General features: G+C 48.0%; 1 protein-coding gene across 2 annotated transcripts in view; it reads right to left on the bottom strand.

The window, feature by feature from the left end:
- The window catches only part of LOC143845233 (cadherin-10), a 167,914-nt gene extending 157,343 nt beyond the window's left edge, over nucleotides 1-10,571 (bottom strand). The window contains exon 1 of one of the 2 annotated variants that reach the window (XM_077353460.1): nucleotides 10,079-10,571. The gene's annotated coding sequence lies outside the window, so the exon portion shown is untranslated. The remainder of the gene's footprint in view (nucleotides 1-10,078) is intronic. The other variant, XM_077353459.1, reaches the window with a different exon arrangement.
- Between the last annotated feature and the right edge of the window lie 2,887 nt (nucleotides 10,572-13,458).

The raw sequence follows: 13,458 nt of genomic DNA, 5'->3' as shown, positions 1-13,458 counted from the left end.
GGCTTGAAAGAAGGATTTTCAACATTATTGACCCGTCATGAAGAAATCACTGCTTTTTTTTATCCCTTTCTTTGACGCTCTATTTGGAAATATGGCAAACCCATCTAGGTCGAAAAAATTCCAGCCACGGTTTGTGCATTCTCCATTTCCAGAGCTGATTCAGGTTCACTGTTTTGGGGGTAAGGAACCAATGTATTTTGCAGTGAAGCAATGTGACTTCTCCATCTTTCCCCCTCCCAGTTTGCTAGCCAGATGATACCAGGTATTCATGTTTCGAATTAGGACTGAGTCACGACTATTCAGCTGCCCAATTAATTAGCAGAAATGCTCAGCAGCTTTGCTTAATGCCCTGGGCTGACACAAGGACAAAAACAACTCATTTGGGGTGCACATTTCATATGAAGTTCATTTGAAGGCGGCATTGTGTTGGCAAATGTATTTGCAGTGCTTTTGCTCCCAAGTGCAGAGAACGGCTTCACTTCAAGCATTACGGCCTTAAAAGCTCAAGTGTTAAAAAATCTGCAAAGGCCAGGAGGATTCTATTAATTTAAAATCAGGGCTGTTTAGAAGAAGAGGAATTGGTTTTTTACAGCCCACTTGTCACTACCCAAAGGAGTCTCAAAGAAGCTGACAAATTCCTGACAGTCAGAGTGGTTTCTCAGTGGAACAGGCTTCCTCGGGAGGTGGTGGGTTTTCCCATCTTTGGAAATTTTTAAACAGAGGCTAGATAGGCATCTGACAGATAGTATGATTCTGTGAAGGCTTAAGGGGGTGGCAGGTTACAGTAGATGAGTGATTGGGATGTGAGTGTCCTGCATGGTGCAGGGGGTTGGACTAGATGTCCCATGAGGTCCCTTCCAACTCTATGATTCTCTGATTCTATGCCATCCCTTCCCTTCCTCGCAACAGACAACCTGTGGGGTAGGTGGGGCTGAGAGAGCTCTGGCCCAAGGTCACCCAGCTGGCTACATATGGGGGAGTGAGGAATCAAACCCAGTTCTCCAGATTACAGCCTGATATTCTTAGCTACTGGTCCACAACGGGCTGTTATATGCTTTATGAGGAGAAGCAAAGTACCCAGGGCAAAATAATACCATCTATTCAGCCTGCGGCATGGCACAGAAATGCTTGCGATGAAATTATAATATCAAAACATGTGTGTGGATCTATTATTTATGCATAATATACCTAGTGATAAAGAGCCTCTTGTGGCGCAGAGTGGTAAGGCAGCCGTCTGAAAGCTTTGCCCATGAGGCTGGGAGTTCAATCCCAGCAGCCGGCTCAAGGTTGACTCAGCCTTCCATCCTTCCGAGGTTGGTAAAATGAGTACCTAGCTTGCTGGGGGGTAAACGGTAATGACTGGGGAAGGCACTGGCAAACCACCCCGTATTGAGTCTGCCATGAAAACGCTGGAGGGCGTCACCCCAAGGGTCAGACATGACTCGGTGCTTGCACAGGGGATACCTTTACCTTTACCTTTATACCTAGTGATAAAAAAATGGCCAGCAAAAATCACAAGCATTCCATAAAACATAAACAGAGAAGAGCTTTATCTTCGGTGCATGAGAAGAAGAGGAAAGATTTGTGCCTGTTTCATTTTTCTTTTTGTTCCCTCTCCTCCCCCCCCCAAGATCCCCCCCCCCCTGAGATTTCCCCATTAAGGGCTACTTTGCCAGCCTCACCTGTTTTTCATATCCTGGCATTAAGTCTGATTGTGATTTATGTGGAAAGGAAACCAAAGGTACAGAGTAAATGAAGGAGACATTAAGCTGCCTAGACATTGGCTGGGAGGAGGAAAGACACAGGCATCCCCCCACGCACGTACACACACACACACACACACACACACACACACACACACAGAGCATCGTATATTCCTTAGGTTTTATATGCCCTTGACTCAAGCGGCTGGTACTGAGAAAGCGTTACCCTCCTGCCAACTCACAGGCTTCAGTTCAGAAGCTGTTTCTCCAATCGGATCCCCTCTGATCGAGCAAGTTAAGCAATATCTCCAAAGCTCCAGCCAGCACTTTCTGACCACTGCAGTTCCCAATTCCTCGTTATCAACCAAATGCACACGGACGCATCCCACAGGCAGTCCCGGGAGGCACGGAAGAAAAATGGCAGTTTCTCGAGCGATACCAGAAATGGATGTTCATGATAAATTAAGGAGATGCCACTTGGCAGCAGGCTTGAGGACTGATCCTTGGAAGGGGGGAGCTTTTCTAGGGCCGCCTTCGATGCCCATCTGGAAATACAGGAATGGGCAAACCGTGTCTTTTGTAGCAGAAAAGAGCAAGAGTCCAGGTGCGCCTGAAAGACCAGCAAAATGTGTGGCAGGGGAGGAGCATTTGGGAGTCGCTGCTCACTTCCTCAAGAAGTGAGCTGTGACTCATGGAAGCTCCTCCCCTGCCACACGTTTTGTTAGCGGTTAAGTTGCTCCGGGATTCTTGCTCATTTCTGCTGCTATAGATAGACTAACCCAGCTACCCATCTTGATCTAAAGGTAAAGGTATCCCCTGTGCAAGCACCGGGTCATGTCTGACCCTTGGGGTGACGCCCTCTAGCGTTTTCATGGCAGACTCAATACGGGGTGGTTTGCCAGTGCCTTCCCCAGTCATTACCGTTTACCCCCCAGCAGCAAGCTGGGTACTCATTTTACCGACCTTGGAAGGATGGAAGGCTGAGTCAACCTTGAGCCAGCTGCTGGGATTGAACTCCCAGCCTCACGGGCAGAGCTTTCGGACTGCATGTCTGCTGCTTTACCACTCTGCGCCACAAGAGGCTCTATCTTGATCTATCTCCACATATTTAGTGCCATGGGATTTTGTGTCACAGACATTCCAAGCAACACTAGGAATGATGGACAACATCTGCTTGGTCCTCTTCTGATTCCTGCCCCTATTGGATTCTTTATTCTTTCCTACATTGCGACTGATGGAGCCTCAGGGAACGGGCAACTATGCCATGTCCCTAAGTATTAGCCATTAGAATAAAGGCTGGGCCAATCCTGTGCTCGCTTAAAGATTGCATTTGAAATGCTTCCACGTGAGGGAAAGGAGAACTACTCTTGGCTAATAGAAAAGGCACCAAGCCCCAACTCTCCCTAGAAGCTGCAATGCCTCAATTCAGGCTCTCATACTTGGGTCGAGAGAAGAGAAGAGCCACTGGAAAAGACAATTGTGCTAGGAAAAATGGAAGGCAGCAGGAGAATAGGAAGATCCAACAGGAGATGGATGGGCTCAGTCAAGGAAGCCATGGCCCTTAGTTTGCAAGATTCGAGCAAGGCTGTTTAGGACATTTGGGATGTCATTGTTACACAATAGAAAGGTAGCGCAACAAAGACAAAGGGCTAGGATACAACCACACACTGATGACCCACATGTCTAGCTACAAGGATCTGCATTTTAATACCTTAAAAATATAGTATCTGGTTAGCAGTCTTTAGGAATACAGTCCCAGGGCTTCCAAAACACACACAGCTAATCTCTCCTCTGATGTAACTTTAAGGAGCATGCATACCAAAACGTAAATCCGTTTTATATACTCTTATATGTTACATCAGAGGAGAGATCAGTTGTGTTCTTTTAAGAGCTTACACTTACAAAATCTTGACTTATGGCCGAAATCTTGACTTATGACCCATGCTTGAAAACTGAACAGCATTGGCTTCCCCAATAGTGTCTTGGGAACTGTAGTTTTGTTTAGAGACCTCAGTTTTGTTGGATATGAGTTTTTCATCAAGGAACAGGTTTTGGGTTCTTTAGGTGAGAGCTAAAGGGGAAGGGCCTCAGCAGGACATCAGATTATAGACTTCACCCTCCAAAGCAGCCATTCTATCCAGGGGAACTCATCTTGGTTCTTGGGAATATATATTCCCACAGTCATGTAAGGAGTTCTTAGTCTGACGAAGAGTGCTTGCACTCGAAAGCTCACGCCCTGAATAAATCTTTGTTGGTCTTAAAGGTGCTACTGGACTCTGATTCTATTGTACTACTTCAAATCAACACGGCTGCCCATTTGAATCCTTTGTAAGGTGGTGAAAGCTGAAACAGACCATAAGCCAAAACTCAACCAAGGCAGTCCTCTTTGAGAGACATGAGAGAAACGTTTGCTGGTAGACAGCTGATTCAACTCTTGGCTTCATGAGAGGGGTAACTTAGCAAAGGGGGCCAGCCCTGGATTCCTGAGCCAATCATGTTTACTGTGGGATGCATTTCAAATCACATACCATCAAGCCTGATTGCTATGGGCTTGCCCTACTTTGAGTACTTTTAATTTATTGAATGGGCATGTAAGCATATGCAGAATTTAAGAAATGTAAACGTACTTAACTTTGGCTGGAATTAGGGATGCCAGCCCCCCTGGTGGGACCTGGGGATCCCCAGACTACAGAGATCAGTTCCTTTGGAGAAAAGGGATGCTTTGGAGCAGGGGTAGTCAACCTGTGGTCCTCCAGATGTCCACGGACTACAATTCCCATGAGCCCCTGCCAGCGTTCGCTGGCAGGGGCTCATGGGAATTGTAGTCCATGGACATCTGGAGGACCACAGGTTGACTACCCCTGCTTTGGAGGGTGGAATCTGTGGCATCGTACCCCACTGAGGCCCCTGCCCTCCCCACAGTCCAGCCGCAAATCACAAAGGGTTTCCCAACCTGGAGTCAGCAACCCTAGCTGGACTAGCCTTAAGAATATTGGGCTGACAATGAGCTACCAGTTTAGTGTGGTTTGTGTGTCTACAGACTCCACTTGGCCTTCATGGTTATGGGAGAACGCTTGTTGCTGAGTAGAACCATTCAATACCATAAAGGCATGGGCGGGGGGTGGAAATCAAATGGTGAGTTCATGCTTGAACAGAGTGAAGGAGAAAAAATGCTACATTTAGAGCATTAGATTGTAAAGTTCAAGGGCCAAGCTAGAGAGGAACGTATGGCTGTTGCTGAAAACCACTGCAACAAGCCCAGGTTCCACTTCTCTCTGTAGCAACATGTGGTCTGCACACTTGCTCATCCATGCCCACACAGCCAGCAGCCAATAACACCGCAAAAGAAACTCGACATTGTCACCATGTAACCTGCACCCCACCCCTTTTGAAAGAGCCTGGACTTCAGTGGCCTGTTCAATATATTGGTTGTTTTGTGGCATTTGGTTTCATAGAATCATAGAGTTGGAAAGGGCCATACAGGCCATCTAGTCCAACCCCCTGCTCAACGCAGGATCAGCCCAAAGCATCCTAAAGCATCCAAGAAAAGTGTGTATCCAACCTTTGCTTGAAGACTGCCAGTGAGGGGGAGCTCACCACCTCCTTAGGCAGCCTATTCCACTGCTGAACTACTCTGACTGTGAAAAATCTCTTCCTAATATCTAGCCTATATCGTTGTACTTGAAGTTTAAACCCATTACTGCGTGTCCTTTCCTCTGCAGCCAATGGAAACAGCATCCTGCCCTCCTCCAAGTGACAACCTTTCAAATACTTAAAGAGGGCTATCGTTTCCCCTCTCAACCTCCTTTTCTCCAGGCTGAACATTCCCAAGTCCCTCAACCTTTCTTCATAGGGCTTGTATAGTCTCTATTTACAATCTCTTCAAGCTCAGCGTGGGCACACTGCTAGCACAGCACACAACTTTATTTGTCATATGTTCAAAATAAAAGAGGTGATTTATGTAAGAAAACAAATTTCCATATTATAGGCAAATCCTGTGAATCCCAAGAAAGACGACCACTCAAAGCATGCAATATCATACGTTTTGACAGCCTCAACTTTGATGTGATCTATATGGAAGTACACTTTCTTTTTTCTTTCTTATCTTTTTTTTTGGGGGGGGGGAGGATAAGGGTTCCTCAGGGTTGGTTCCTTTTAGCACATGCCTCATCCCTAAATGGAAATTCAGGTACAGCATGAAGTGGGGGAATTTTCAAAGGTTCAGAACAGCTTGTTTCAATCTTGTGACCATGGAAGAACTCCTGAAATATTTTTTCAGGATTCAAGATTCCCCAAAAGCGGTGACATTCCCCTTCAGTCAAGTTGGTGGGGAAGTAAGATTTGGAAGCCAGCCAATCAATCAAATGATCGTTTACCTTTTCTATTGTGGAGAAAGAGACTAGGCCTGTAAAGCAAGAGGCGAAGGGGGCTCCAGTGTTGTCTAGTGACACCAATGGCCATCTGAACTTCTGGTAAAGGCCGCATAACCTGTGGGGAACTCTTGCAAAACCCTAGTTTCCATAGAACCCTGGTTGGGAATCCCTGGTTCAGAGTATTGTTGTTTATTAAGGCCCATAGATAGAAATGTGAGTTGACTGTTGATAGGGTGGTCAAAAGTGGAGCTTTGGCATCAAACCTTACTGGTGGCTCAGTGAATGCAGGGGGATTCAGAACAGGTTTTAAATGGAGACACCGCCATTAACCTAATTGTCTTTTTAATTTGGTGTGGGAGGGGAGAGTCCATAAACCTTCTCAATGAAAAGCCACTTGATCACATGACTCAATGACACCTTGAAGGAGAGGGAAGGAGGGAGGGAGATGCAACTCTTCATTGGCCCATTATCCCAACAATGAGAAATCATAAAGTAGAAGTCATTTGAGCGTCCTTTCTCAAATGTCACGTTCCATAATAAGTCATTAGCCCTGGACTTAGGCTGTAGAAGACGACTGAATGAGACCATCGGGTGGAAGGCCTCGTCTATTTTTAAGCCGATCCGAATATTTTAAATCAATATGCAGAGTTGCAGACCTTGACTTGTTGAAAACATCATTAAAAAAACACATTAGTACCCCCTGTGATGTGGAAGCATGCCAATGATCTTTGACTCAAAAAAGAGCCTACAATAGCATAAATACGCTGCTGATGGCCCATCGCCCACCTACGTAATGCATGCAGTGCATCTACAGTAAGAAAATCACAGCCTGTTGAGTTACTCTCATTTCTGAGTGATCAGTCCCCCTCTTTCTTTCTTTCTTTCTTTCTTTCTTTCTTTCTTTCTTTCTTTCTTTCTTTCTTTCTTTCTTTCTTTCTTTCTTTCTCTCTTTCTTTCTTTCTTTCTTTCTTTCTTTCTTTCTTTCTTTCTTTCTCTCTTTCATTCTTTCCCAGAGTCAAACTGGACTTAATTCTACTGTTGATAGGCTTGTCAATTCTTCATTAGGAAATGCCTGGGTTCATTCCTCACCCATTGGATAATGCACATTCCATGCACTTTAGAAGTCAGTTTTCCTGTTTTGCACAGGAAAATCCATCTGCAAAAGCATATTGAAAGTGCATTATCCAACGTGTATGGAATGAGCCCTGGAGATCTGGGCATAGAGCATGGGAAAAGTAGGGAATGGAGGGAATTCAGTGGCGTCCCCCTTCTCCAGGGGAACTCTATAACCTGGAGACCAATTGGAATTCCAGGAGATCTCCAGCCACCCCCTGGAGACTGGCAACCCCTAACTCTTGATGTACAGAAGTAGCACAGCACTTATGGCATACTTCAGTTTTTGATAAGCTATCAACCAGGGGAGGAGAGGAAACAGTGAGGATACATGAAGGCACGCCCCTTTGTGTTGCTTGATCAGCCATCCACCAATCCTTGACCATCCCCATGAGGTGTTTTCTGCAGCCTAGTGGCATTCAGGCATATCAAATTAAGAAAGAATTCAGAACTAAGAGATTCGAGCAGGAATCGACACACATAAGACAGAGAGAGAGAGCTAGCTCAGGGGTAGTCAACCTGTGGTCCTCCAGATGTCCATGGACTACAATTCCCATGAGCCCCTGCCAGCAAACGCTGGCAGGGGCTCATGGGAATTATAGTCCATGGACATCTGGAGGACCACAGGTTGACTACCCCTGAGCTAGAGGACATCACATTGATCTCAGGAATTGGCTTTCTGAGCAGCAGAGGTGGTTATCATTTTCAAATTAACCTTTTCTGTCTTCTGCACCTAGCCCTCGAAGAGTAAAGGTGAAGCAATAGAGCCTTTGTTTAACAGCCAACATCCAACGCTCAGGCTCCCTGGATTGCTTTAACTTTTACTATAAATCACTTTGGCCGATAATCCAAGACGGGCAATGTTTCCTGCGTCACCTGGGGACTGTAGCTCTTGCCGTTATATATCACTTTTTCAAAAATACCCTTCTCTTTTCAAGGCTTAGAGCTTTTTTAGAGGATGCGTTCCTGGACTGGGAAGACTCCCCCGTGTGCCTCTAAAACAGCCAACAACTGCTGCTCCAAAGTCAAAGAGACACGCTGCCAAACACTGCCAAAGGATGCCCACACGGAGCAATCTACATAACATGACTGTAAGTAAAAATCTATGCTTTTTATACTCGTCCCTGCCAACACTGGAGACAGAAGCACCACTCTGAAAGGAACACAAAGCGAGGAAGAAGAGTGTTCCCCTTATGCCGTCCGTCTCTATGGCATTGCGCATGCAAGGAACATAATTTATTTGGACACCCAGCTTCTCCCGAACCAAATCAAACCCATGTTCTTATATGTCACGCTGATATTCCAAAACCCACTGAAGCCATCACAGAGAAACACGGCGATAGCAATGGTCACCCACACTCATCCAAACACAACACAGCCTGCAGTTGCATCTACTGGGGCAGGTTTGTGAGCATGGAGTTGGCCGGGCTTGTCAAAAGATAATTTCGTGAGACTCTAAAACTCACAATCTCTTTCCTCCAGCAAACCCCAGGGATTTGCTGATGCCAGGCTTGTCCGTTCTTCTGCTTCTCAGGAAGAAGAACTTATCTTGGTCATTATCGGGGTTATAACTCCCAGTTTCCACCTTCTCTTTCTCCCTTGGTTTATTGGAATATCCCACCCTCCCCCACCCCCCAAAAAAGATGGGACTTGGACATTCCAAACAGAGTCGCGAACCTAAATGGTCCTGCAGAAGTATGTGACTATGGACCCAAATGCCACTGGTAATCAAAACAATTCTTTCTCTTTCACTCTTTCTCCTGCACACAATTGGAATGACGGAGCGCAAAGCCCCCTAAAAGTAACAGATGCACACTCTGAATAGCATTCTGTTTTGCCACCAGAGGCTAGGAAATCTCTCCAGCCAAGATACTGGCCAGTGTCTGTCACCCACCATACATGCAGTGGGCTGGTGGCATCCCTGTTCGGTTGATGGTGGTGGCATCATGCTGTATGCTCACTGGCTGCTAATTTGGTAGTGCAGCAGGGACAGCCGCTTGACCATGCCACCAACGGTGACTTGTCAGGAGCATTTGGGGAAGGGGGGGGTAGGTGGGCTTGCAGCATGCTGCATTAATTTAACACCACATCAGATATGGATTTTAGTGCAGCAAGGACAGTTAGGGGCTCCCACCACCGGACTCTGTTATTCCTACACACAGGCATGCTCCGGCTAGCTCTTTCCCTCTTTTACTCTTTGCAACTCCCTAGTTACAAAGGGGGATGAGTCCAAGACGCTGAGAATTCTGTGGGCATCTCTCCAGCAATCTGCACAAGCACCAAAGTTTACCCGGCACACATCAGCCCCTTCCTCCCTGGCTCTGAAGTCGCCTTGACGTTGACGGTCTGCAATTCTGGAAGGAGCTATTTCTTGCGAGGGGCAGCAGCGAAACTAGGGGAGCCTTGCCATTGCAAAGACCCTGTGTCAGCCAGGCGGGAGGGTGCTACGAAACCCAGCATACATGTTGGCAATTCATGCTACGCTCATGACCATTAGCCTGGGACACAGCCAGGCTCACCAAGCACACAACCGGATCCTCAGCAGCCTCTCCGGATTTCTTTCTCCAAAGCCAAACCGAAGACCATCCTTTAAACATGTCTCCTTTTCCCGAGGCTGGGATGGCTCTCTGCCCTGCCACTTGGCAGTTTAATCAATGGGCTTTGCAAAAGGCAGCTCGGCTGGCAAAACAGGGGCTGCCCCCAACTTCCCCTTTACCGCGTCTATGCATTCATGCGGCGGCAAGCAAAAAAGTTATGCGTTTTTTCAATCTCGACAAATGACATCTGATGGCCAACAACCCCCCCCCCATGCGCACACATACATATCCAGTAAAACACACTCACACACACACACAGAAAACTCACACAACACAAACCCGTCTCTCCTACCTTCACATCTCTTGCTCTGGTCCATGAAGTAGCATCCAGCGTGAACAAGGCTGTCAGATTCGGCAGGGAATCTTCCTCTCTTTTTTTTGTTTGGTTGTTTGGTGGGTCGGTTCGGCACTTCTCCGCCGCTGTGGTTACCCCCACCTCCCACCCCCCTTTAAGACTTAATCCGACTTGAATCTGATTCAGTCTTATTCGCTCAGCCTTCCTTGACTCTGGACAGCAGCAAAACGGCGGTGGTGTTGGATAGATGGGAGGGAGGTGGAGTAGGAAACGGGCGATGGTGGTGGTGATGGTGATGCCGGGGGTCCTGCAGCTGCTTCTGCCGGCGGGCTCTCCCCGCGGTCTGTGCCCGGCTTCCCCGCGGAGCGCCTGATCCTCGGCGGAAAGGGCCAGCCCGGAGGAAGGGCGAGCGCGAAGGGAGACGTCCTGCCGCTCTCCGAGGCAGCGCACTTTCCCTGGGAAGGTTACGGAGACTGGGGGGCGGCGGGGGCGGGAGGGAGGTGGAGGGTGGGAGAGAGCAGGGCGGCTTTTCGGCTCTCTCGGTGATTTGCAAGTGAATGCGGTGGGAGGGCGCACAAAGGGAGGAGGGCTTTCTGGGCAAAGCTCCCTCCTCCTGCTCCGTCTCTGGTTCGAGTCCAGGGGAATCAGGCTCCGCGCCTCGCTTCGACCCAGCGGCGCACCGGCGGGCTCCCGGCTTTTGGGTGGGGAGGTAGGTGGAGGTGGGGGGGGGGAGGGGTAAGATAGATGGACAGGTATTTGTTTCGCGCTTTCCTGGAAACATTTGGATGGCCCTTTCGGCTTCGGGGGAGGGACGGCAGCGCTTGCCAAAGGCATCAGTCTCACACACACACACACACACACGCTATCTCCCGGGGGACAAGTTGCCGGAGGGGATGCCAAAGAGGTTTCCGATCCGCCACAACCTGCCCCGTCCACTAGAGACAGGGGCCATCTTCGGCTCATCCTTCCTTCCACTCCCAGCGGCGAAGCGAAATGCGCTGCGAGACGCGGACTGGGCTCTTTTCTGGCGACCTCAACACAGAAGCAAGGCAAGGCAAGGCAAGGCAAGGCAAGGCAAGGCAAGGCAAGGCAAGGCAAGGCAAGGAAAGGCAAGGCAAGGAAAGGAAAGGAAAGGAAAAGGAAAAAGACCCCTGGTGCATGGCTCAGACCTCCTTCGGGTCCTGACATTGTTCTCCCACACCCCCCATCCCTTTGTGTGTGTGGATTGTGTGTGTGTGCCCACGCCACCCGATCTCTGGCATCGCACATGCTCCTGACATGACCGGGATCGCTGCCCCGGGGCTTTCCGTCCTGGAGGCATAATCCTTTTGCACAGATTAAATCTCTTAACCGCGGATGCTTCCTCACACAGCAAATTGGACTCGGGGCAATCCCCTCGCAGATTAAATTGGACCCAGCCCAGTCCTGTGAGCGAAAAGGAGAAGGATGGTGCGGAATTCTTAACACTTTGGGGAGGAGGGGCGGGGGGGGGGAGAGCCGGCGGACAGAAACTGCAAGCGCTCCCCGAAGAGGAAGCCAAAGGATGTCACTATTGCTCCATCCGCGCAGTGCCATAATAGATTTTGGGGCGGGTGCTTTTTCTCTTAACTATTTTTTAAAAATGAGAATTGGTTCAAGTGTCCACTTAGGAGGGAGGGCGTTTTGCTGGCATCAGAGCAGGCCGTTGTGCATGGGCATTTCTTTGTGGCAACGATAAAGAATTTAGGTTCGACCTGGGCATTTTTTTCCCTTTAAATTTCTTGGTCTTTTTCCTTACTGATTTTAAAGGGCAACCTCGGGTGGCCCTAGCAGGCCCTTCCAGCACCTTGCACTAAAATCTGTATCAACAAAAAGAAAAGCCTCTTGCAAAAAGCACTTTGAAGAGTTGGTGGAATGCAAGGAGAGATGCATAAAGCAGATCTGTCGCTTGGCCCCAAAAAGGCCTTTAAAAAAAAAACTGCCACTGTACTAAAAAAACATGGGCCTAGCCAAGGATCAAGTTGGGCAAAATGACAGAAAGTATCATAAAGTTCATCAGGGGCATTGAAATAAACTCCCAGTGGTCTACAGTAGTGGTTAACAAAAGGTGCTGCCCCCCCAAATATGGTTTCTTGAGGTAAGACAAATTAAAGGTAAAGGTAAAGGTAAAGGTATCCCCTGTGCAAGCACCGGGTCATGTCTGACCCTTGGAGTGACGCCCTCTAGCGTTTTCATGGCAGACTCAATATGGGGTGGTTTGCCAGTGCCTTCCCCAGTCATGACCGTTTACCCCCCAGCAAGCTGGGTACTCATTTTACCAACCTCGGAAGGATGGAAGGCTGAGTCAACCTTGAGCCGGCTGCTGGGCATGGGCAGAGCTTTCAGACAACATTTCTGCTGCCTTACCACTCTGCGCCACAAGAGGCTCATAAGACCAAATTAGAAGCAAGCAAATTGAAATATGCAAGAACATAAGAGAAGCCATGTTGGATCAGGCCAATGGCCCCTCCAGTCCAACACTCTGTCTCACACAGTGGCCAAAACCCAAGGGCCATCAGGAATGTAGTGATAAGACTTGCTCTTTAAGATGCCTTGAAATGAAATAGCTGATATCTTCTTGGACCCTTAACCTGTCCCTGTCTCCTACTCATATAAACCCTCCAGCTGTGAATATGGAAGCAATTTTATCCCTGACCTGTGAGGACCCCCCAGCACGGGGCTTTCAAGGCAAATGATAAGCTGAGGGGTTTGCTGTTGCCTTCCTCTGCATAATCTTTCTTGGCAGTCATGCTTTCCCATGGGTGATTCTGCCATATGATAAATAATAAACAATGTCTCATTTGCACTGAATCAGCCATTGCACCCACCCAGTGAGGTAGGTTAGGCAGCCTTACCCAAGGTTGCCCAGAAAGCATTCCTGGAAGAATGGATTCAAACTTGGTTTTTCCCAGATCCTAACTGGACGATTTGCTTAGAATTAAAAAGGGTATCATATTTGAGTGTGACCACAGTAGATACAAGGCTAAAAAAACCCTACTAAAATATTGCACCTTTTGAATTGCAAGCAAACCATCCAGCTGTCCTCTGACTCTGGGAAACGGGTATCACAAACAAGGAAAATACACATTCTCAATGCTTTTTTTTTTTTTTGCACATGTTGAATCACTGTAGTTAGAAGCTCTGCCTACAATGTGATTGTCACCATGCATTGAAGTACACATGAAAATGAGGACATGTTGGAACCATGCCACATCCCTCATGGACATTCTCACAGGTCCGTTGTGGGTGATGGTGTCACCTCCAACAAAGTACACCTATCCTCTCCTGGTGCAAGGTTGAGAACTACCTGGAGATGTGCCGGGTGGTTCTGGGGAGGCCTGTTTTATCAGCCTGATTTC

The sequence above is a fragment of the Paroedura picta genome, chromosome 9 (assembly GCF_049243985.1).
Source record: "Paroedura picta isolate Pp20150507F chromosome 9, Ppicta_v3.0, whole genome shotgun sequence".
NCBI lineage: Eukaryota > Metazoa > Chordata > Lepidosauria > Squamata > Gekkonidae > Paroedura > Paroedura picta.
Note: the sequence above shows the minus strand (reverse complement) of the source record. Positions and strands in the feature narration are given on the sequence as shown.